The sequence below is a fragment of the Octopus bimaculoides genome, chromosome 4, assembly GCF_046866305.1.
Source record: "Octopus bimaculoides isolate indiv1 chromosome 4, ASM4686630v1, whole genome shotgun sequence".
Classification (NCBI taxonomy): Eukaryota; Metazoa; Mollusca; class Cephalopoda; order Octopoda; family Octopodidae; genus Octopus; species Octopus bimaculoides.
Window position 1 is genome coordinate 113,654,569 of NC_142931.1, and position 24,000 is coordinate 113,678,568.

Below are 24,000 nucleotides of genomic sequence, written 5' to 3' on the forward strand. Positions count from 1 at the left end.
ACTTCGCGTAGTTTCTCTTTCATTAATGTTCGCACGAGGAAAACAATGTTAGACGCACATTGAACACATGCATTCTCTCACGCATTCATATACAGACCGACACACATGCGCTTCCGCACGTTCGCATTTATCCATGAAGTCACAAACGTTCGGTCCTGTACAAGACAAGTGTGTTTCGATAATCGTCACAATGATTGAATGTTCTTTTTCTTTTTGTATTTTTCTTAAACGATCTCTAGCAAGTATTTACAAACTAGTGTCACTCGTTACATGTACATGTTGGGTGACTTAGGAAATAAACTTTTGCTACCACGAGTAAGTAATACTAAGAAATATGTTTATACATACAGTCAATGTAATTTAACTTTTATAAAAATTTCTTGATGCTTATACAAAAAGAGAAAATGAATACTAAATTTCTAAAACAAAAATATTTATCTTAAAAAATAAAATTCAATACAATATTCCTGTTCTTATTTCTAAATTTTATCAACGTAATCGCAGTTTCCACTATCGGAAACCTGTCTCTGAAAAAATTAACTTAAAAAAGAAAACGAAAAAAAAAAGTGAAATGTGTATTTTTCAGACTGTTACGAAGTTGAGGCATTCATCCTGCACTTCTTATGTTAACTTTCTGTATCTCTCTTGTACATTTTCTGTCTGTTTCTAGTGGACATGTTTATAAATAAATTTTAAAAAGAAACAGCGCAACACCCATAACTTTCGGAAACATATTTTTCTTTTACATTTAGAATTGTCGAAGCATGGAATAAACTAATTACGTCCATAGTTAACTGTCTTGACACTGCAGCCTTCAAAACTTCCAGAAATTCACCAAGGCTCCTCCTGACGTGGCTAAATGCGCCCTTCCTTCTTTAGGACGCCTTTAATGTTCATTTCTCTCAATCTTTATGTTTTTATTCTATGTACTTCCCACGTACTTCTCGCCTTCATTGTCTTTCTTTATTTGACTTATTGTCTATTCACTTACCGCTTCTTTTTATCTTCATCGATGACTTGTCGTACACCTGACCGCTGTTAAACAATGAACTGGCAGAATCCATGCCGCACCGGACAAAATGCTTGGCGGCATTCTAGTTCTTTTTCTTTTCTGTGTTCAGGTGTCACCATTTGTCTTTCGTCCCTTCGGAGTCGGTAAAATAAGTACCAGTTGAATACTAGTGCCGGTATACGAGACTGTTTCCCCACCACCACCACCACAACCACAACAAGAAGTTGCTGCCGTTGTGGCAAAACATTGAAATAATAATAATAATTATTATCATTATTATATGTGATAAGAAATTTGCTTCCCAACCGCATGTTTTCCAGTTCGGTCTCATTACATGACACCTTAGGCAAGTGTCTTCTGCTTTAGCCCTGGGCCAACCAAAGCCTCAGGAGTAGATTTGGATGACGGGCGAAGGAGTGGCTCTGTAGTAAGAAGCTTGCTTCCCTACCACATGGCTCCGGGTTCAGTCCCACTGCGTGGCACCTTGAGCAAGTGTCTTCTACTCTACCCTCGGGCAGACCAAAGCCTTGTGAGTGGATTTAGTAGATGGAAACTGAAAGAAGCCTATATATATATATATACATATATATATACATATATATATATGTGTTTGTGTGTGTGTGTGTGTGTGTATACATAGAGAGATAGATAAATAGATAGAGAGAGAGAGAGAGGTTTGGTTGACGAGGTAAGAAATAATTGAGATTCAGTTGAATTAGGTACTTAAGTTGAAGCACCAAGTCAGTCCGGTATTATCTGCACAGCTCAAAGTGAGGTGAATAAAATCAAGATAAGCAACAGGATATCTAGCAGTAATGCAGTATGACTGGTTCAAGTGGTGAAACTGCATTACCACATGATATCCGGTTGCTTATTTTGAATATATATCATCATCATCATCATCGTTTAACGTCCGCTTTCCATGCTGGCATGGGTTTGATGGTTTGACTGAGGACTGGCGAGCCAGATAGCTGCACCAAGCTCCAATCTGATCTGGCAGAGTTTCTACAGCTGGATGCCCTTCCTAACGCCAACCACTCAAATAGTGTAGTGGGTGCTTTTACGTGCCACCGGCACAAGGGCCAGTCAGGCGGTACTGGCGACGGCCACGCTCAAATGGTGTTTTTTATGTACCACCTGCACAGGAGCCAGTCCAGTGGCACTGGCAACGACCTCGCTTGAATGTTGTTTTTCCCCTACCACCAGTACAAGTGCCAATAAGGCGACGCTGGTAATGATCACGCTCAAATGGTACTTTTTATGTGCCACTGAGCGACCCTGGTAACGGTCATGCTCGGATGGTGCTTTTAACGTTTCATTGGCACGGGTACCAGTCAGCCGGTGCTGTCGTCAGCCACATCAGCAAATTTGATTTTGATTGTGATTTTGCTTGCCTCAACAGGTCTTCATAAGCAAAGCATTAGTAGGCTGGTTACACCGCTGGTATAGGCCACGGGTTATGGTCTCACTTGGCTTGCCGGGTCTTCTCAAGCACAGCATATTCCAAAGGTCTCAGTCACTAGTCATTGCCTTGGTGAGGCCCAATGCATTTGTGTCTGTGTTTGCCCCTCCCATCGCTTGACCACCGATGTTGGTGTGTTTACATCCCCATAACTTGGCAGTTAAGCAAAAGAGACCAATAGAATAAGTGCTAGGCTTAGAAAGAACAAGTCCTGGGGTCAATTTGATGGACTGATGGCAGTGCTCCAGCATGGCTGCAGTCAAATGACTGAAACAAGTAAAAAAATATAAGAATAAAAACCATTGTGCATGTGTGTGTCTGTATTTGCACTTGTCTGTTCCTCTACCACTTGATAACCAGTATCGGTTTGTTTATGTCCCCAGAGCTAGGTGGTCAGCCCAAAACGGCCAATAGGATAAATAACAGACTTAAAAAAACAACAAGAAAACAAAAATAATGTCTTGGGCTTGATTTGTTTCGCTAAAACCGTTCAAGGCAGTGCTCCAGCATGGCTGCAGTCAAAACAGATAGAAATTAAAGAAAGAAAAATGATCACAAACCAAAAGGAAACAAATTGTCAAAGGCTATTATTAAATTGAGATAGCTACCCACTGCACACATAGACAGGCCAGACCAGACTGCTACCCTGCAAAAAAAAAAAAAAAAGAATCAGAAAAAAAAAGAAAAAGAAAATTACCTGCACCTTCAATTAATTGATACAAGGTTACTCACCAACTCAGTTTGACATCTGGTCACCAGACTTACTGTCTCCTCAGTTACCCTTTCTATGGCTACTACAAACTGATCTTTTGATCGTAGGAGCTGGCTAAACTATAGTCACACCTCTGTTTTGGCTCCACCAGACCCTTGCTCCTCATATGCTTTATCATATGCACTTATCAACCCTAGGACCCAAACCTTTATCATTTTACCACTTTCCCTGGTTTTATTTCTCACAGAAGTCATTGAACCCTCTAAAATTGCCTCCTGTGCAAAGATTTGTTTTTTTTTTTGTTCTACAGTTGTGTCCAAGAATAATATTACATGGGTTGGCGGAGAGAGAAAGAAAGATAATGGTTGAAACAACAAAGAAAAAGATGAATAATAAATGCATACACATACACACTCTCTCACACACAGAGATATGTGTGTGTGTGTGTGATATACATATACATATATAGTTATGCGTATATGTGTATTTGTATCTCTATCTCACCCTCTCTGCCTCATATATATATATATATATATATATATATATATATATACAGGGTGTTCACAAGGTCTGGGTACATGGAGTAAATAAAATCATAACAAACAATTAAATATAAGAAATTAATAATTTCTTAAAGTATGTACTAATCCCCATGTACCCAGACTTTGTGGACACCCTGGTAGAGCCGTTGGAAGAAGCAACAGGATATCTTGCACCGCTAAGTTTGAAAGTTTGGCATATTATTGTTGTTGTTGTTGTTGTCACCATCATCGTCACCATCACTGTTATTGCTACTAGAACATTAATAACTTGTATAAAATTAACTTCTACATAGAACCTTCCAATATATATGGAAATGACACACACACACTCAACAAAACTTCCTTTCTAAAAAACACTTACAGCTTTCTAGATACGGCTAATAGCGCTGATGCCACAAACAACGTATGTGGTGGAATGTTTGCTTATATAAACTTGTATATGCACACATGGGAGTAAGGGGACATCCGAGTAAGGCTGTGCACAAGAGCCCACACATATATATGCATTGGAGTGTCTACAGCTACCTATTTATAATGTTTGTAGGCTCTTTGTGTGCCTTGTATTTTTAAGGGTTTTTGACATATATCTTTTTTATATTTTTGCATGTCCCACATGCTATACCTTCATTTTTCATTTATGTATTCTTTATTATTATTATTATTATTTTTTTTTTTTTCCTGCTGTACCCTTATTTTGATTTTGATTTTAATTCTATTTTTTATTTTTATTTCTATCTTATTTTTGGTGTTGTCTTTCTTCTGGTCTCTACCACACCTCTGTTTTTACCTCTTGCTCTACATTTGTATGAAACCCTATGTGAATCTCTGAAGAAGCCTAGCGGTTCGTGCATGTAACCCCATTTCAAAATGTCATCCGATAATCACTCCGGAAAGGAATATTCAGATAGGATGGGGCTTGCTAAAACTAGGCCGAAACAGCTGTAAGATTAAACTTCTGTTCATCCTCTAGTTCCTTATGTACTTTGTACTTCTATATGTAAACCAGGTTGGCAAAATAACATAGTCTGCCATAGACACCTGTGCTTTGGTTCTTTCTTTCTTTTTCTTTCTTTTTTTGTCACTTTTGCTATGAATTAAATTAATGAGTTCAACGGGATACACCGTCTGCAAGTAGTTGAGTTCAGCATATTATCCTCCATTTTCTAATTGTTATATATATATATATATATATATATATATGGTGCAGTCTTCTGGCTTGCCAGTCCTCAGTCAAATCGTCCAACCCATGCTAGCATGGAAAGCGGACGTTAAACGATGATGATGTTGATGATATATATAAATTATTAAGGTGGCGCTCTGCAGTTTAAAAGCCGAAAGTCATGAGTGCAAACGTCCCTAAAGTGACTAAGGGGGCTAAACAACACCACCGTTGCTAGAAATAAGAGTCAAAACAACTCTTAGCCATGAGGAAGCACTTATGTATTGACTGACAAGGAGACCAACCTCCCAAAAGCAAGCAAGGAGTGTCAAACCATCAATGATTTCAGATTGAGTTAATCCTCATCAGTGACACTTACTCCGTTGCCTAGGGTTGAATGGAAGTCGCCTTGTCATATATATATATATATATATATATATATATATATATATATATATATATATAGTGTGTGTGTGAGTGTGTGTATGCATATATGAGAGTGACAGAGAGAGGTATACACGACAGAGTTATGAGGGAATGTATGAATGCATACAAGCTTTTATTTTTGTACTTGTGCATATATGAATTTAAATATATACATGCATATATGTCTGCATTGTATATGTGTGTGTGTCAAATTGTTTTCTTATACACATGCACACACACACACACACACACACACATATATGTATATATATATATTACAGCTGATAAATAAACATAGTCACACACTTGTACATGCATACGTACGTACGTACATATATATATATAAACATCACAAGCATCTCCTACATGTCTAAAAGTTATTTCTGTTATGAAAACAATTTGCTCTAGATTTCATTGCCTTATGAGTTTTTTGTTTTTTTTCCCCCCTTTTCTCTTATGTTTCTATTTATTTATTTATTTATTTATTTATTTATTCTAAAATATTTTAAACTCCCCCGATCCACCCCGTTATTTTGTTAACTTTGGAACATTGCAAACAAATTTAGCATATATTCTGTCACTGAGATTTTGTAAACACACACACACACACACACACACACACATACACACTCATTACTAGTTGTTTTGGACATTGTACTGTAGCCATGCTGGAGCACCGCTTTGAAGGCTTTCATGCAATCATTTTTGCTACTGTACATAATTTTGAGTCTACCACTCATTGCTTTCGGTCTGTCAAGATGCTAAGTTGACAAATATATGCACATACATAAGTACATACACACATACATACATACATACATGTATTTATATGTATGTATAAATATATATGTATATGGTTGTGTGCAAATGGCTCTGTGCATATATAAGTGTGTATATATATATATATATATATATATATATATATATATATATATATGCAAATAATATATGAATATATGCATATATATGTACATGTATATATGTACATGTACCTACATCTACATGTATATATAGATGCATATCTGGGTACAGGATGTAGCAAAAAAATGTGGACAAAATGATAAACGGAGTACAGAAAACACACAGGCCACATAGAGAACATTTCTTTCATCAGCTGCCACCATTCTAAAACTAAGCGTTTCGAAGAGTTAGGGCAATATATATATATATATATATATATATATATATATATATATATATACAGGTGTATGTATGAATGTATGTATGTATATATGTGTGTGTGTATTTATATGTAGTTGTAAACAAGTATTCCTATCACATTAGCAGTATCTGTCACTACCTGTCTTTTGATCATGCAGAAATAATGTCTCACTTGGAAACAGGTGATGTTGGCAACAGGAAAAGCATCTGGCTGTACAAAATCTTTTGCAAATTCCATCTGTCCCATGAATGCATGGAAAACCAAACAACGGTGCTGATTGATAGTGATGATGAGGATGATGATGACACACACACACACACACACACTCACACTCACACTCACACACACTCACACACACACACACACACACACACACACATATTAGTTTGTTGATATTTCTTGCAGTATCTGTTTTTTTTTCCAAAATGTCCTAAATATAAATAAACAAAAACAATCAAGTTTTACGTCTATTATTCCTAAGTACAATTAATCCTCTTAATTAATGTCTAATGGAAACAGTCTGCTTTAGATATTTCTGTAAATTTTAGAATTATTTAAGAATTATTGTTGCATTTGATGAAATATGTATGTTTTAAATTTATTTCTTACTCAAGCCTCTGTTCAGAACTGAACTCTGCAAATGGTTCTGACTTTGGGTTGTTGGGCTAAAAACAACAACAGTCCCCATAACTGCTAAGGTCAACTTTGACTTTCACCCTGTCCTTGAGTTAATGAAATAAAGACCCAGTCTGGTGCAGGGGGTCAATTTAATTAGCAAACCTCTGCCCACCTCCATCAAATTTGTCACCTTGTACCTATGTAAGAGAAGTGGAGGCGCAATGGCCCAGTGGTTAGGGCAGCGGACTCGCAGTCATAGGATCGCAGTTTCGATTCCCAGACCGGGCATTGTGAGTGTTTATTGAGCGAAAACACCTAAAGCTCCACGAGGCTCCGGCAGGGGATGGTGGTGAACCCTGCTGTACTCTTTCACCACAAACTTTCTCTCACTCTTACTTCCTGTTTCTGTTGTGCCTGTAATTCAAAGGGTCAGCCTTGTCACACTCTGTGTCACGCTGAATATCCCCCGAGAACTACGTTAAGGGCACACATGTCACACTCTGTGTCACGCTGAATATCCCCCGAGAACTACGTTAAGGGCACACATGTCTGTGGAGTGCTCAGCCACTTGCACGTTAATTTAACGAGCAGGCTGTTTTGTTGATCGGAATCAACTGGAACCCTCGATGTCGTATGCGACGGAGTGCCAACAACAACGATGGACGATATAAGAGAAACGATTTTTATTTTCATTATCATTTATTATCATTTTCACCTTTATTTATTAACAGAATTCACATTTTCATTAACAATATTCATCATCACTGTTGGCAACAGCAGCAGCAGCCGCAGCGGCGGCGGTGGCGATGGCAGTGGTGGCATCACCAATGTTGCTGCTTTCATATTCACTCGCGTTCATTTCCATCATTGTCCCCCGCCGCCACCATCCTTCACCTCAAAGGACTCCTTTTCCACCTTTGTTTTCTCTCCATCATCAAAAAACAATAGCGATTACAATTAACATCACCATAGCCACCGCCACGGCAACCACCTCCATCCCCACCACCATCATCACAACAACAACAACAACTGCGTGCACCGTCACCATTGCCATCATCATCATCATCATCAGCAGCAGCAGCAGTTGCATCAGCTGCAGTACAGGCATTGGCTAATGGTATTGCGAACAGATATTACGTCTTTTGTCGCTCCCATCCATCATCATCATCATCATCATCGACACCATCATCGTCGTCATCGTCATCAGTAACAACAACAACAACAACAACAATAACATTTGCTAGAACTGATAGTGAGAACAACTGAAACAATCACCATGTATTGATTGCTGTCTCTCCGAACACGCATCACTCCTCCCTCTCCGATTATTGTTTTGTTATCGCCAGCCTCCTCCTTTATCTATTGTTTGTGCTCTGCTTGCGTGTGCCTTTTATGCATTTGTATATACACACAATACACATACATACATATATATATATATATATATATATATATATATGTGTGTGTGTGTGCATATATATATGTGCATGCATATATATATATATATATATGTGTGTGTGTGCATATATATATGTGCATGCATATATATATATATATATATATATATATGTGTGTGTATGTATGTATGTGTGCTTGTACATATATGTGCATAAGCGTACATAGACGTTTTTGCATGCATGTGTACTTGAATAAGTTCTGTGTCACAAATGCCACTCACTCCTTATAGGCATATCGCCTGGCATGGGTCAGATTTGATAAAAGACTGGTCTATACTTAGCAAATCATTCTATAAATAACTTATATACATATATATATATATATATATATATATATATATTATAGATAGGTATTAGATAGACAGACAGATATAGATAAAATGTATATGAGGACAAATTATAAATTATATATGCTCCATATCAAAACCATTTCAGGCACTTATCTAGAACAGGAAAATAACAAACAAAACATACACAAAAAAGAAAGGAATTTTTACCAGAACCAGAAGTACATGCTTATTGAATTCTGGTGTACATTTCCAAATTTTCAGGCATAAAAGTCAACGTAATACATTGTATAAACATGTAGCATAAGCATTGAAACAGCATAACTATTTTTCTGAATCGTGTTGCATTTCCCATAGGTTTTTTGGTCCTCCAAAGTTGGCAGTGCGTAGAAAGCAGTCAAGCAACCTTTTTGTTGGCTGTAAATTTCAGATCTGAAAAAAATTTGTATATTATTGTAAAACTGAAAAATTCTGTTATTTTAACAGTTAAATTATAATTCATACTATTTATATCACTTACAATCATTTTTATTGTGAAAGCGCAATGGCCCAGTGGTTAGGGCAGCGGACTCGCGGTCATAGGATCGCAGTTTCGATTCCCAGGCTGGGCGTTGTGAGTGTTTATTGAGTGAAAAAACCTAAAGCTCCACAAGGCTCCAGCAGCGGGGATGGTGGCGAACACTGCTGTACTCTCTCGCCACAACTTTCTCTCACTCTTGCTTTCTGTTTCTGTTGTGCCTGTAATTCAAAGGGTCAGCCTTGTCACACTGTGTCACGCTGAATATCCCCGAGAACTACGTTAAGGGTACACGTGTCTGTGGAGTGCTCAGCCACTTGCACGTTAATTTCACGAGCAGGCTGTTCCGTTGATCAGATCAACTGGAACCCTCGACGTCGTAAGCGACAGAGTGCCAACAACAATCATTTTTATTGTAAACATTGAATTTTATGTCATGTTTAACTTTATTATTATGCATTATAGGACAGCTTTTGCTTAAGTTGAGTAAAATGACTATGATATTATCTATAATTCTCGTGGGGTGTTTGGTAACAATTATCTGAATGTTTTTTAACTTGCTTCAGTCATTGGACTGTGACCATGCTGGGGCACTACCTTGAAGGGTTTTAGTGAAACAAATCAATCCAAGTTCTTGTTTTTAAATGTAGCCCATATTCTACTGTTCTCTTTTGCAAAACTGCTAAGTTATGGGAACAAAAACAAGCCAGCACCAGTTGTCAAGCAATGATATGGGACAAACACTAGCACACTCATATATACACTTCCTCACATATATAAATATATATATATATATATATATATATATATATATATATATATATAGTTAAAACTTACTTGCAAATGGACGCGTGGCATTCGATAATATAATAATACAAATGATATGTGAGTATATGCATATATACATACATATATGTACATACCTACATCTACATGTATATATATAGATGGATATCCAGGTACAGGACATCAAAATAACGTGGACAAAAATGGAAGGGAACATAAACAAAGCAAAAAAAAAAACAGACTTTTTTTACGGATAACAGAATGAACACATAGGAAAACAGACTAGCCACATATGGAACTTTTCCTTCATCAGCTGCTTCTATTCTAAACTAGGCATTTCGAAGATGATACTTATATATACTCACATACATATATATATATTCATACAAGATATTTCCACACAGTTTCCATCATCTACCAGATTCACTCACGAGACATTGCTTGGCTCAAGGCTATGCCTCACAGTGGGACTGAACCCAAAACCACATGGCTGCAAAACAAGCTGGATGACCACATAGCCACACATAAGCCTATGAAGATTATACATTTATATCAGCATATTCGATAGGAGAAACGCACAAGTGCTTTGTAGTATAACAATCACTATGGTGGTTGCCACGGATACAAAGCATCAATCCGGCTGGAAAATATCCTTTTCCCTTTTTCATTTTTATTGCAAAATTTTTTCCCTACGTTGTAAATAAGTACTTGTGTATATCATCAGGTTCCTAATGATTAAATTATTTTTAATCACTGTACACTCATTAAGTTTATTTATGATCAGGTTGCTTTTTCATTTAGAAGGCATAATTAGGCTGTATCATGTCCGGAAAAGCCTACATATCTACCTCAGATTACACCAACTCAATCTTGCGTGTCACAATTAAATTTTTAGGCAGTTATCATTTTTGAGTTCTCTGCCCTGCTATTTTTGAAAATAAGTTTTCGTTAAAACTTAAGACTTTCTTGCAAATTTTGAATATAATTTCACTGGATTTAAAATTATTTTTGGTGTACTCCATTAAGTTAGCCAGCACTTATCTATCTTTCTAGTTATCTGTGTATCTGTGTTTTTATATATGTTACCCCCACTCTCTCTTTCTCTGTGTATATATATATATATATATATATATATATATATATATATGTGTATGTGTGTGTGTGTGTATATATATATATATATGCATGTGTGTGTTACGTATTTACGTATATAGTGTGTACATATATATATATATATTTATATATGTATATTACATATTTACATTCGTAGGGTGTGTGTGTGTATATATATATATATATATATATATATATATATATATATATATTACATATTTACATATATATGTGTGTATGGGTGTGTGTGTATTTATATATATATATATATATATATATATATATATATATATATCTATTACATATTTACATATATGTATGTTTATATATATATATATATATACATACATACGCATGAATGTATATGTATGTATATGCATATGTATGTACATGCATGGTTAGATCTGCGCATAAAGATATGGATATGAATACACGCTTACATGCAAACATACACACATACACACACACCACACATACAAACATACATATATACATACATACATATATACATACATACATATATATACAAACATACATACGTTGCATACACGTTCTGCTTGATTACACACCACTATTTTGCTCACTTTGTCCCAGTCTTGGAACGGTTTCTCGGTCAACAACTGCTGCCTGTTGAGGTCAGGCCAACACTACCACCTACTGTGATTCTCCCACACGCTTTTGGTTACAGAAAAGAAAACTAAAAACCAAATGGTTACTAGGATATGAAGTGAATGTGTTGCATGTGTGTTGCTATGGTTACTGATGCAGAGATTACCAAGCGATAGAATGATTCTCTCTCTTCGTCACTGTCTGTCTGTCTGTCTCTCTCTCTCTGTCTCTCTCTCTTTATCTCTCTCTCTCTCTCTCTCTGCCTGCGTAGTTAATAGATATTGCCTCATCACTTACAGTTGTGTTCTAAAGGTGTGTTGGAGCATGGATACATGGATGTGTTTGTCTGTCTGTCAATATACGTGTATGTGTGCTTGTATGTACATGTTTTTTATTAATATTTATGTGTGTGTGCGTGTGTGTATTTATCCACACGATACACACACATGTGTATATATAATACACATGCATATATACAAGGTGCGATGGGTAAATTGTCGCCATTTTATATTTTTAATTTCACACATGTGCATTGCTTGTTTTTGATCTTGTTGACTACACAGTATAGTAGGGTCAGTTGGGCACCATCTTTGAGAAGAACCACCATGACGCAATACACTTTACCAGAAATTTGGGAACAATATGCAGTACTGCTTGGCATTCGTGGCAGAAGCTCCAACATGAACAGATGGTGAACACACAGAACAAGCGTTGGCTTGACAGCTCCCCAAAAATTGTACTAAGAGTGATAAAAATCAAACATCCAATCAACATCATAGTTTGGAGTGATCAGTAGTGATTGTTACTTTATGTTTCTAGTCATCTTCCGACATGGCCTCACACTCAACACACAGGCGTACATCAAGTGCCTAGAGAAGGTAGTGCTGCTCTGGGTCAAGACAGTGGTTGCTGCTAGAAGACCCTATGTCTGGCAACAGGACTCTGCACCATGCCAAACAAGCAGAAGAACTCAGTCATGGCTGTCAGACAATCCCTGTGACCACATCATCCCTAATATCTGGCCACCTAACTCCCCAGACAGTAAACCCTTTGATTATTATATGTGGGGCACAGTTGAATGAGACACCAACAAAACTCCTTGTTACACCAAAGGTGAATTGAAGGCAAGGATTATGGCAGCATTCACCAACTTAAACAAAGAGACCATCCAGAAGAGTTACAGGCGACTCTGAAGTTGTCTGGAGACCATGGTTGAGGCCAATGACGGTTTTATTGAATCAATTTACTCTTTAGTATTTCAAGATATATAACTTTGATAAATATATGTTAAAACGAGATGTCAGTGTTATTTTCATTTCTTTTGTAATTTAGACAACACATTCACCACACCCTGTATATATAGATATGATACATGCGTATATATATATATATATATATATAGGATATACATGTATATGCTTTTGAGCAGATGAGCATGTGTGTATGTATTTATATATATTTGCACACACACACACACACACACACACACATGCATACAAAAGATGCCAGTTACATTACGGAGCAAAAGAGAGTGCTCCAAATAAATAGAATTCCTGGAAAGTGGTAGGCATTGAAGATTTGGGATGAAGTGTTGGAGACTGACCCAAAGATGCTGAACCGCAAAAAGGAGATAATAAATGGGTGTATGAGCTGTGGTGAAGTGCTGAGTTGAAGACATGACCAGCGCATGCAAGTTGTCTCATCTCTAGTGCTGGCATCATGATAAAATGTACCCAGTACAATTTGTAAAGTGGTTGAGATAACAAGCCAGAGAAAACATACCTCGAAGTACCATAAATAGACCATAAAACAAGATTTGATCCTTGCCCTAAGAGTATAGTTACAGCCCATCTATTCCATACTGTCATGGAAACATGTAAATTAATGCAATATATATATATATATATATATATATATATATATATATATATATATATATATATATATACACACACACACAACACAAACATATACATTTTGTTATAATTGATATATACTTACATATGTATGTATAAATATTCACACACACACACACACACACACACACACACACACACACACACACACATATACAATTTGCAGAATTGTAAAACTTGACACCACTTACCATTTGCATCGAAAGCACATAAAGGTTGTTTACAATGATAACTACGAACTAATATAGTTCTTAAATTTGACGGGGAGGAGCAGGCTGGCTCACTAGTGTAATAGGTAACACACTTAGTCGTGTTAAGAGAGGGATGTGGGTTTAAGTTCCACATGTATAGGAAAGCCTACTTTTTTCTGTCGAGGGCTCATATGCCCCATTATTAGACTATTTTCCTTAGCCCTTTGCACTGTGATCATTGTAAGCTTTAAGCTTATAAAAAAAAAATAACATTATTATTATTTACAGAAGTGAAAAACTTGACACTGCCTAACAAAACCATTTGCACCAAAAGCACACACACACATATATATATATATATATATATATGTTTTTAAAAAGCATAGGTGATGGTGCTATGTAAAAAGTACTGGTGCCGGTGCCACCAGAAAAGCACTGGTGCCTCTTAAAAAGTGCTGCTGCCATGTAAAAAAACATCCAGTGCCCTCTGTAAAGTGGTTGGCATTAGGAAAGGCATCCAGCTGTAGAAACCAAGTCAAAACAGACTATGGAATCTGGTGTTGCCCCCTGGATTTGCCATATCCTGTGAAGTCATCCAACCCCTGCCAGCATGGAAAACAGACGTTAAATGATGATGATGATGATGATGATGACGATTAAGATGATATGTTGTTAGTTATAGTCCTCCTGGTTGTAACATGCAAAATTAAAACCAAGCACGCCTGAGAACACTCTCATGCTGTGTTCACTTGATTCCTAGAATGCAGAGATCCTCAAAGTAAATTTTGTAAGCAGTAAAGGTTTTTAGCAACTAGAAAAGAAGCCAGGACCCTACTGCCAACAGAAAAATGGCCATAGTTGATGCAGAGAAAATGAGTTGGTGGCAATTCTATACAGTACATCCATTGTAAGCCATGGACACAGAAGAGGTGTAGTGGGTTCACAGGCAGGGTGTGTCTGCTTGTTTGAGTGTAGCAGGTTCTATATCTAATTGGTGCTAACAAATGCCTTTTTGTCTATCATGCGTGCATGTGTATAAGTACATGTATGTATGTGAATGCATGGAGATGTATATGTGTATGCTTACTCATATATGTGTGTTCGTGTGTGGGTGTGTGTGTACTTGTACCTGTATCTTTATATAATATATATGTATGTACGTTGAGAGAAAGAGAGAGAGCTAGATATATTTATATGTATATATATGTAATATATGTATGTCTGTATATAATATATAATATATATATATATATATATATATATATATATATATATATACTCACACACACACACACACACAATGCATATATGGGTGCAGGATGTCACTAACGGTGCAAATAACATGAAATACATATGTCTGTATATGCACATGTATGTGTGTGTATACATGCATATATACATGCGTATGACTATATATATTTATGTATATATATATATATATATATATATATGCAAGTGTGTATATTTATATATATATACATGCACATATGCATACATACATGCACATATATACACACTCACACACATATGTATATCTATATGTTGCGGATAGTTTGAAAATATTAATTTCACACTCAGCTTATTCCTATCACAAATTATTTTATTATATTTCAGCGCATTTTTTTATTTATGCGTTTTGGTTTTTAAAATTTCAATTCTACCAATATGTTTTCTGTGATTGTCGCAGCATTTTATTCACCATGCTATGAAATTTAATAGAAATTTTAAAAATTATTGATTTCCTGCAGATAGTTTTGTGTATTTGTACACTTGTGTTTTCTTTCATGTTTAAAAGAACAGCACAATAAATACATATCTTCGAAGATCTCTCTCTTATCTGTTAATCCTGAGTGTGTGTGTATATATATATATATCCATGTAAAGGCTCATGGCCTGGTGGTCAAGGTGTTGTATTCCACTCAGATTGTGGTTTCGATTCCTAGGCCAGGCGGTAGAATGTATTCTTAAGCAAAACACTTCATCACACGTTGCTCTGCAGTCACTTTGATGTCTGACACACAGCACACTCTGCACTTGTAGAAGCAATGTCTATTTGATACAGGGTGTGATTGCAAACATTTGATCACTACAAACAAATAATCTGTGCAGGTTCATGACTCCAGCTGTCCATTTAAGCACGATTTCTATGGCTGGATGCCCTTCCTCATGCCAACCACTTAACAGAGTGTGCTGGTACAGCAAAAGAAATAGAATGCAGAGACTATACACATTCGGCTCAATATCCCAAAGTGAGAATTTGTGGTTCTCATCATAACCCAGCACACATGTACACACACACACACACACACATACACACACATACACTGTACATTTATGCAAAGACCATGAGCACTTGCTCTTTCTTTCAGACCCAACATGCACAGCCAAAAGAAAGCAAACAAAGGGACTGTATACATTTGGCTCAATACCCCAAACTGAGAACTTGTGGTTCACATCATAGCCCAACACACATGCATGCAAACACACACACACATGCGCTCACTGTACTGTTATGACAACACACTTTCAGGTGATATCTGATCAAATCTGTTGGCTTATATGGATTTCAGTTTTACATTACAGATGCATATATCATGTAGGGAAAAGAAAGGCATATTTTTTCTTCTATGATCTATCAATCTGTAAATCATCTGCCTTTAATTATCATAAATAGCAATGATAATTGCTTCAGATTTTGGCCCTCGGCCAGTAATTTTCTGGAGAGGGGTTACTTCATTACATTGCCCCATCCTTTCACACGACTTGATTGATACTTTATTTTATTGATTCCAAAAGGATGAAAGGCAGATTCAACCTTTCTGGAATTTGAACTCGGAATGTAAACAGCCAGAAGAAATGCCACTATGCATTTTATTAAACTTGCTGACAATTCTGCCAGGCACACAGCCAATAATTTATGAAGGGAGGTAGGTAGTCGATGCCACTGACCCAGCACTTTAGCTGTTACTTTATGTCATCAATTCTGGTGAGGGTGGTGAGGTGTGGGATAAAAGGCAAAGTTTATCTTGCTGAGATTTTGAACCCAGAAGATAAAGATCTGAAGAGATATTGCAAGGTAAGTTCTCCAATGCCCCAACAATTCTACCAATCCACTACCCTAATAATAATAATAACAACTAATAATAACAACTAATAATAATAACTAATAATAATAATAATGATGATAATGATAATAGTAATGGTGATGATAATGATAATAATAATAATAATAATAATTGTAATTATAAATGCCCTGATGCAGTATCATGTAGTGGTTCTCATGGCTTCTGATCTTAACTGATTGGTAGTGTTATCATGTACATTCTGCTGAATACTACAGATTTACCTGTCAGTTGTTTGACCCTAACCAGTTGAGCATGTCCCTTGGTGGCTGACGATATGTGCATCTCCGCTCATGAGCAGAAGTAATCGGGGAGTATCATAGCCATGTGTTGAGAGGAATTCTTTGGGGTTTGAATGATTCACCTTTGGAAACATGGGTGTTTCATTCTTTTTCCTTAAACAACCATTATTCAGGGACCTTTTGAACGGGTTGGGCTACTCGACCTGAAGAAAATTCTAACTGGGCCCCATCTGCAAAGTCATGCACTATTTATATTGATATGAGATCACTGTGTCACGCACATACGGTTGTGATGCATGTGCCTGGTATACCCTTATCAGACGGGTAGTCATGATGGGTATACTGGGCTTTGTATATTTGTACCCCACTGTCACTTTGATGGCATGTACTTCTCTCTCACTCAGTAATAAAAATAATAATAATAGAAGTAATAATAATAATAATCCACTACTCTTATAATAATAATAATAATAATAATAATAATATCCACTACCCTGATGATCATAATAATGATAATAATAATAGTATTAATCCTTTCTACTGGAAGCACAAGGCGTCAAATTTGGAGAATGGATTAAGTCGATTACTTTGATCCCAGTGCATGACTGGTACTTATTTAATTGAACCCAAAAGGATGAAAGGCAAAGTTGACCTTGGTGGAATTTGAACTCAGAAAATGAAGATGAACAAAATACTGCAAAGCATTTTACCCAGCATGCTAACGATTCTACCAGTTCACTGCCTTTATTATAATAATAATAATAATAACGATAATAATCATAATGGTACCCTGGTGCATCGAAAAACAAACACAAGAAAAAAAAAACAACAACACGAGGATGTGGTATATGCAAAGTATTAGCAGATGCTCAGGGAAGGAAAGAAAGATGGTTTGATGTTTCGAGCAGACGCTCTTCTTCAGAAACAGGAGACAGAGGAAAGTCCAAGAGAAAAGGAAGGCAGTGTGTGTGTATGTGTTTGTCCCACCACCATTGCTTGACAACCGTTGCTGGTGTGTTTATGTCCGTGTAACTTAGCACTTCAGCAAAGGAGGCAGATGAAATAAGTACTAGGCTTACAACGAATAAGTCCTGGGGTCGATTTCTTTGACTAAGACCTTTTAAGGCAGTGCTCCAGCATGGCTACAGTCAAATGACTGAAACAAATAAAAGAATATATATACATATACATATATATATATATATATATATATATATATATGTGTGTGTGTGTTTATTATCTGTCGGATTGCCAAGTGTGTATTCCGGTCACAGTTTGTTTATGTGATCTGTGGCATGAAGATAGTTGATCCAGTTTATTTGACAGCACCCCAGTTATCCAAGATGTAGAAGGAGATGCCAAAAAAGTGTTTTATCTGGTCTGTTGCTATATTCTATAAAAGGCTGCAAGTTCTGTGATATTGGTAATTTTGGTTGTCATGCAAGAGCAAAACAAAATAATCTGGGCTTGTTGAATTCCATTTAGTATCATATGTTCAATTTCTTATGTAAACAGGTGCATGTATATGTGTGTGTACATGCGTGTGCTTTCTTTGCAGCTGGTTACTATTTTTAAATGAGCCATTGCTGTAGCCTATAACAAGAGTGAATGTTACCTATTTTCTTTTTTTTTTCCCATTCCAATTTCACTGACCCATAAAAAGAAATATAAACACACATGTATGCACTCACATACATCCATATATCTGTGTGTGTGTGTGTGTGTGTTTGAGTAGTTCTCTATTTCTTAGTAAAAAAAAAAGTCTTGAAGATCTCACTCAATGTCCGACTTAGTTATGTTAAGCAAATGAGAGACAAATAGCCTCAGGTCTATTTATCCAGTTATTTGTCCACTTATCTTTCAGAGAGCCCTTGCTCCCTTCTTCATCCACTAGATTACCTGAAATAATTTGCTTTATATTTTACTTGATTCAGTCATTAGACTGGCCATGCTGGGGCACTGCCTTGAAGAATTTTAGTCGACTGAATATATATATATATGTTAAATTCAAATTACGACAAACGTAAATAAACAAACGGGATGTGAGTTCAAGTCTACAGCTAGCCACCTACACATTTCTCTGCAAAATAGGGGTAGTTTATCCTGTTCAGGCTATATTATTAGCATTATTCTGCGATTGAGAATATATATATATATATATATTTACAAAGGACTTCTTTCAGTTTCTGTCTACCAAATCCACCCACAAGGCTTTGGTTAGCCTGAGGCTATAGTGGAAGACACTTGCTTAAGTTGTCACACTGTGGGACTGAACCCAGAACCATGTGGTTGGGAAGCAAGCTTCTTACCACACAGCTGTGTCTATGTCTAGCTGTTAGGTTATATTTTTGATATGCTGAAGTTCTCATCATTGTTATTCCTGTTTAGCTTTAGATTAATCCTGATCAAGCGGACTTATGATCAAAGGTGAATTTATTAGGGGTTTTTACGACTAAGGTATCTAATACAATTATCTACATTTTAATATTGTCGGATGATTCAAGGGAAATTTTGCTGCTATTTCTAGCAGTTTAAGTTATGCTGTAATCTTATTGGTCTGAATATGTTGAAGTATTACATATTGATTTTATGCTGATGTCAGCCCTGATTAAGTTGATTTATGATTTATGACTACATTATCTGATGTAGTCACCCATGTATAAAAATGACAAGCTGTGATTTGATGGAGATTTAGCTGCTATTTCAAGCAGGCCATATGAATTTGTAATTTTATTGGCGTAAATATACCAATAAATTATTTAACCCTTCTGATACCAACTTACCAAAAACTACTTTAGATCTATGATGCTAGTTTTATTGTTTAAAAGTGATCTAAATTAAAACCAAGCAAAATTTCATGTTAGATTATTGCAAACACCCACTTAACAAGAACATCAGCTATCAAACATCGTTTTCAGCATTATCATCATACTAATAGTCATCTGAGTCATCATCATCATTGACGTCTTTGTCATCATCATCATCATCATCCCTTCCATCAGTTGTTTAGAATACAATTGGCCTTTTTCTAATCAAATAATTATTTTGTCAACATTAATCATATTGTAATAAAATTTCAAATTTATTTGGCGAGATCGTGCCAGTGCCGCTGGACTGGCTCCTGTGCAGGTGGCACGTAAAATACACCATTTTGAGCGTGACCGTTGCCAGTACCGCCTGAATGGCCTTTGTGCCGGTGGCACGTAAAAGCACCTACTACACTCTCGGAGTGGTTAGCGTTAGGAAGGGCATCCAGCTGTAGAAACTCTGCCAAATCAGATTGGAGCCTGGTGTAGCCATCCGGTTCACCAGTGCCCAGTCAAATCGTCCAACCCATGCTAGCATGGAAACCGGACGTTAAATGATGATGATGATGATTTGCAAACTTATAAAATGAAAGACAAAAACCCACAAAAATAACAAGACAAATCTGTCAATAAAACAACAACACAAACACTAACAAACCAACACCTCAAACATCACTTCCTGAGTACTTGTTACTCTTCATCTTATTCTCTTCATAAAACATTAAAAATAAAGAAAAAAAGATAAAACACTTCAATGTAAGACCTATATGTTTAGTTTTTACCCTTTGTTTTGTATTTGTTGTTGTTCTTGCTCCACTTAGAAGTAAAACGTATTTGCAAGGGGGGGGGGGGTTCCTGGAAATTAACACAAGAATGCAGTCCTAATAAGATGAAGAGTAACAAGTACTCAGGAAGTGATGTTTGAGGTGTTAGTTTGTTAGTGTTTGTGTTGTTGTTTTATTGACAGATTTGTCTTATTTTTGTAGGTTTTTGTCTTTCATTGGTACTTAGACACATTCCTGTTAATAAAGAGGATTAGTTTCGGCGTTATGTGGGTGGTTGCTTAACATGCCTGCACTTAATCAAAGTTTCCGCTATCTCCCCCCCCCCCACCTTCACACACATACACACACACTTGTCCATGTATTTCAGTGGAAATGAATTTCTTTGAAAATTGAATAAAATTCTACAGCTGTCGATCCTTTTGACCTTTTGATAATAATTACATAACTCTGTCTATCTGTCTCTGTATCTATCTATCTATCTATCTATCACTGTTTTTCACTCTCCCTCCTTCTCTCACTCTCTCTCTCTCAGTATATATATATATATATATATATATATATATATTTGAAGAAAAGCAACAAAAATTCAATAGGTTATAACCTATTGAATTTTTGTTGCTTTTCTTCAAATTTTATTCACCAAATCTCTTGATTTTGTTTTTGGTTTTTACCCTACCAAATTCTGGTGCCTCAAACATTTTAAGTACCACATTTAATCTTTTGATTAAATCTATATTATTATTATTATTATATATATATATATATATATATATATATATATATATATATATATATATTTCGTGCGGGTGACACGTAAAAGCACCCACTACACTCTCTGAGTGGTTGGCGTTAGGAAGGGCATCCAGCTGTAGAAACTCTGCCAAATCAGACTGGAGCCTGGTGTTGCCATCCGGTTTCACCAGTCCTCAGTCAAATCGTCCAACCCATGCTAGCATGGAAAGCGGACGTTAAACGATGATGATGATGATGATGATATATATATATATGGTCTGAAAGGATGCTATAATGCGAAGTGCTTTATGGATGTGAAACCTGGCCATAACTATCTTTAGCTAATTATATATATATATATATATTTGTATATTGTGGAGGCGTAATGGCCCAGTGGTTAGGGCAATGGACTCGCGGTCGGAGGATCGTGGTTTCGATTCCCAGACCGGGCGTTGTGTGTCTTTATTGAGCGAAAACACTTAAAGCTCCACGAGGCTCTGGCAGGGGGAGGTGGTGACCCCTGTTGTACTCTTTTGCCCCAACTTCCTCTCACTGTTTCTTGAGTAAAAATCTGTGATGGACTGGCATCCCGTCCAGCTAGCGGGGAACACATACGTCATGGAAACCGGGAAACTGGCCCTATGCTCCAGAAGGGACCAAGAGCATTTCCATCATTCCGTATATTTGTACATATGTTTGTGTATGTTATTTATATACATGTATAAACAACTATGTGTTTTTGTGTGTTGTTATGTCTACATGTATGTTTATTTGTGGGATGAAATGGTGAGCTCTTTTGGAAAGTTTTTGATAGTTCTCAAAAAGTATGAAGTGGATTCTAAGTATTTATAAGTATTTATTAGTATTTATCAAGAAATTAGCTACTCTCTCTCCGTCTTACCTTCTCTCTCTCCGTCTTACCTTCTCTCTCACCCATTGTTCTTCTATCTCTCTCTCTCTCTCTCTCTCTCTCTCTCTCTCTTTCTTCCCTCCCTCTCCTGTTTTTATCTTTCCTTTCAGGCAAATTACTCCTCACACAGCTTTTCTGGCTGTTCCCATTTGAAATTCAAATTCCACTCCTGGTCACTAACCAACCCTCTTCTGGCAGAATGGGAAACTTTTCAGACCCTGACTAATAGTGATTGGCCTTAGCTGTCAGATACAGGAATTATTCAAATAAAGTCTAAGTTGCAATGACAGAATAAGCAGGTGCTGCACAGAGCAGGATAAAAGTTTAGAAACAGAAAAAGAAAAGCAACTTATTTTATCAGACCCTCCACCTTTATTGAAAGCCTATATATAGATATAGATATAGAATTGGTAGTATACTATAATAGTGCTGGCAATCTGGTAATTCTAAGGGTTAACGAGCTGTATTTTGTACTTTAATGCATTCTTAATGGAATACCCCTCAATATATATATATATATATATATATATATATATATATATATATATATATATATATATATATATTCCTTTTGAAGATTGCCCTTAAATGTGGTTTTGGTTGTTTTGACTACTTCTTCTAGCATGCAAAAATTGCCTGTTGAAGGTAGTTTTCTCTTGTGTTTAAATGTACACTATTTCATTTTGAGAATATGTTGTCTATTGACTTTTTACGCATGCTGGGCCACTGGTGGTGAATTTTCTAAAAATTTACCACCCTATATATATTTTACATATGTATATATATTTCTAAACACACACATATGTATATGTATGTATATATTTACATATATGTATGTGTATATATATATATGTATATATATATATATATATATATATATATATATATATATATATACATATATATATATATTGGTATGTATGTGTGTATAATTCACCCTTTCAATTTGTGTCTTCGATAATGTATGAAATAAAAGACTACCTACTTGAAACAAGCAAGGCACTTGCTTGTTTAAAGTGGTTGACAGAATCCCATTGTGTCGCACGTGTGTGTGTCTGTATACACACATACACATAACTTCCAATAAATGCATTGAGTGCCCTTCTTTCGTTTGTCCACTTACTCATATATATATATATGTGTGTGTGTGTATATCTATGATATGCTTCACATATGTACACATTTGTGTATCCTTGTCTTGACAGTGAATGATAATTCTACGTGTCATTCTCATATGAGCAATGTCTCTGAAATCATGTCCATCCATGAGGATGTATTACCTTGCTTGGGAGCAGCTGCAGTTGGTATCATGAAAGGCATCTTGGTGTAGAAAAAAATATATATACACACATGCACACATACACGCACACATACATATATACAGTGATTACATTTTTTATTTTCTCAGTATTTTAGAATTAATCTTGGTTTGA

General features: G+C 36.2%; 1 protein-coding gene and 1 long non-coding RNA gene across 5 annotated transcripts in view; one reads left to right on the top strand and one right to left on the bottom strand.

Annotated features, from left to right (window-relative positions):
- The window catches only part of LOC106878542 (myocyte-specific enhancer factor 2C), a 421,727-nt gene that overhangs the window by 193,649 nt on the left and 204,078 nt on the right, over window positions 1-24,000 (top strand). The gene's annotated exons all lie outside the window — the stretch shown is intronic.
- Window positions 2,947-11,963, bottom strand: LOC128247620 (uncharacterized). The gene is made up of 3 exons (XR_008263991.2): window positions 11,793-11,963; window positions 9,048-9,269; window positions 2,947-3,120 (listed from the first exon to the last, which is right to left on the bottom strand). It is a non-coding gene; the product is annotated as an uncharacterized LOC128247620 (long non-coding RNA).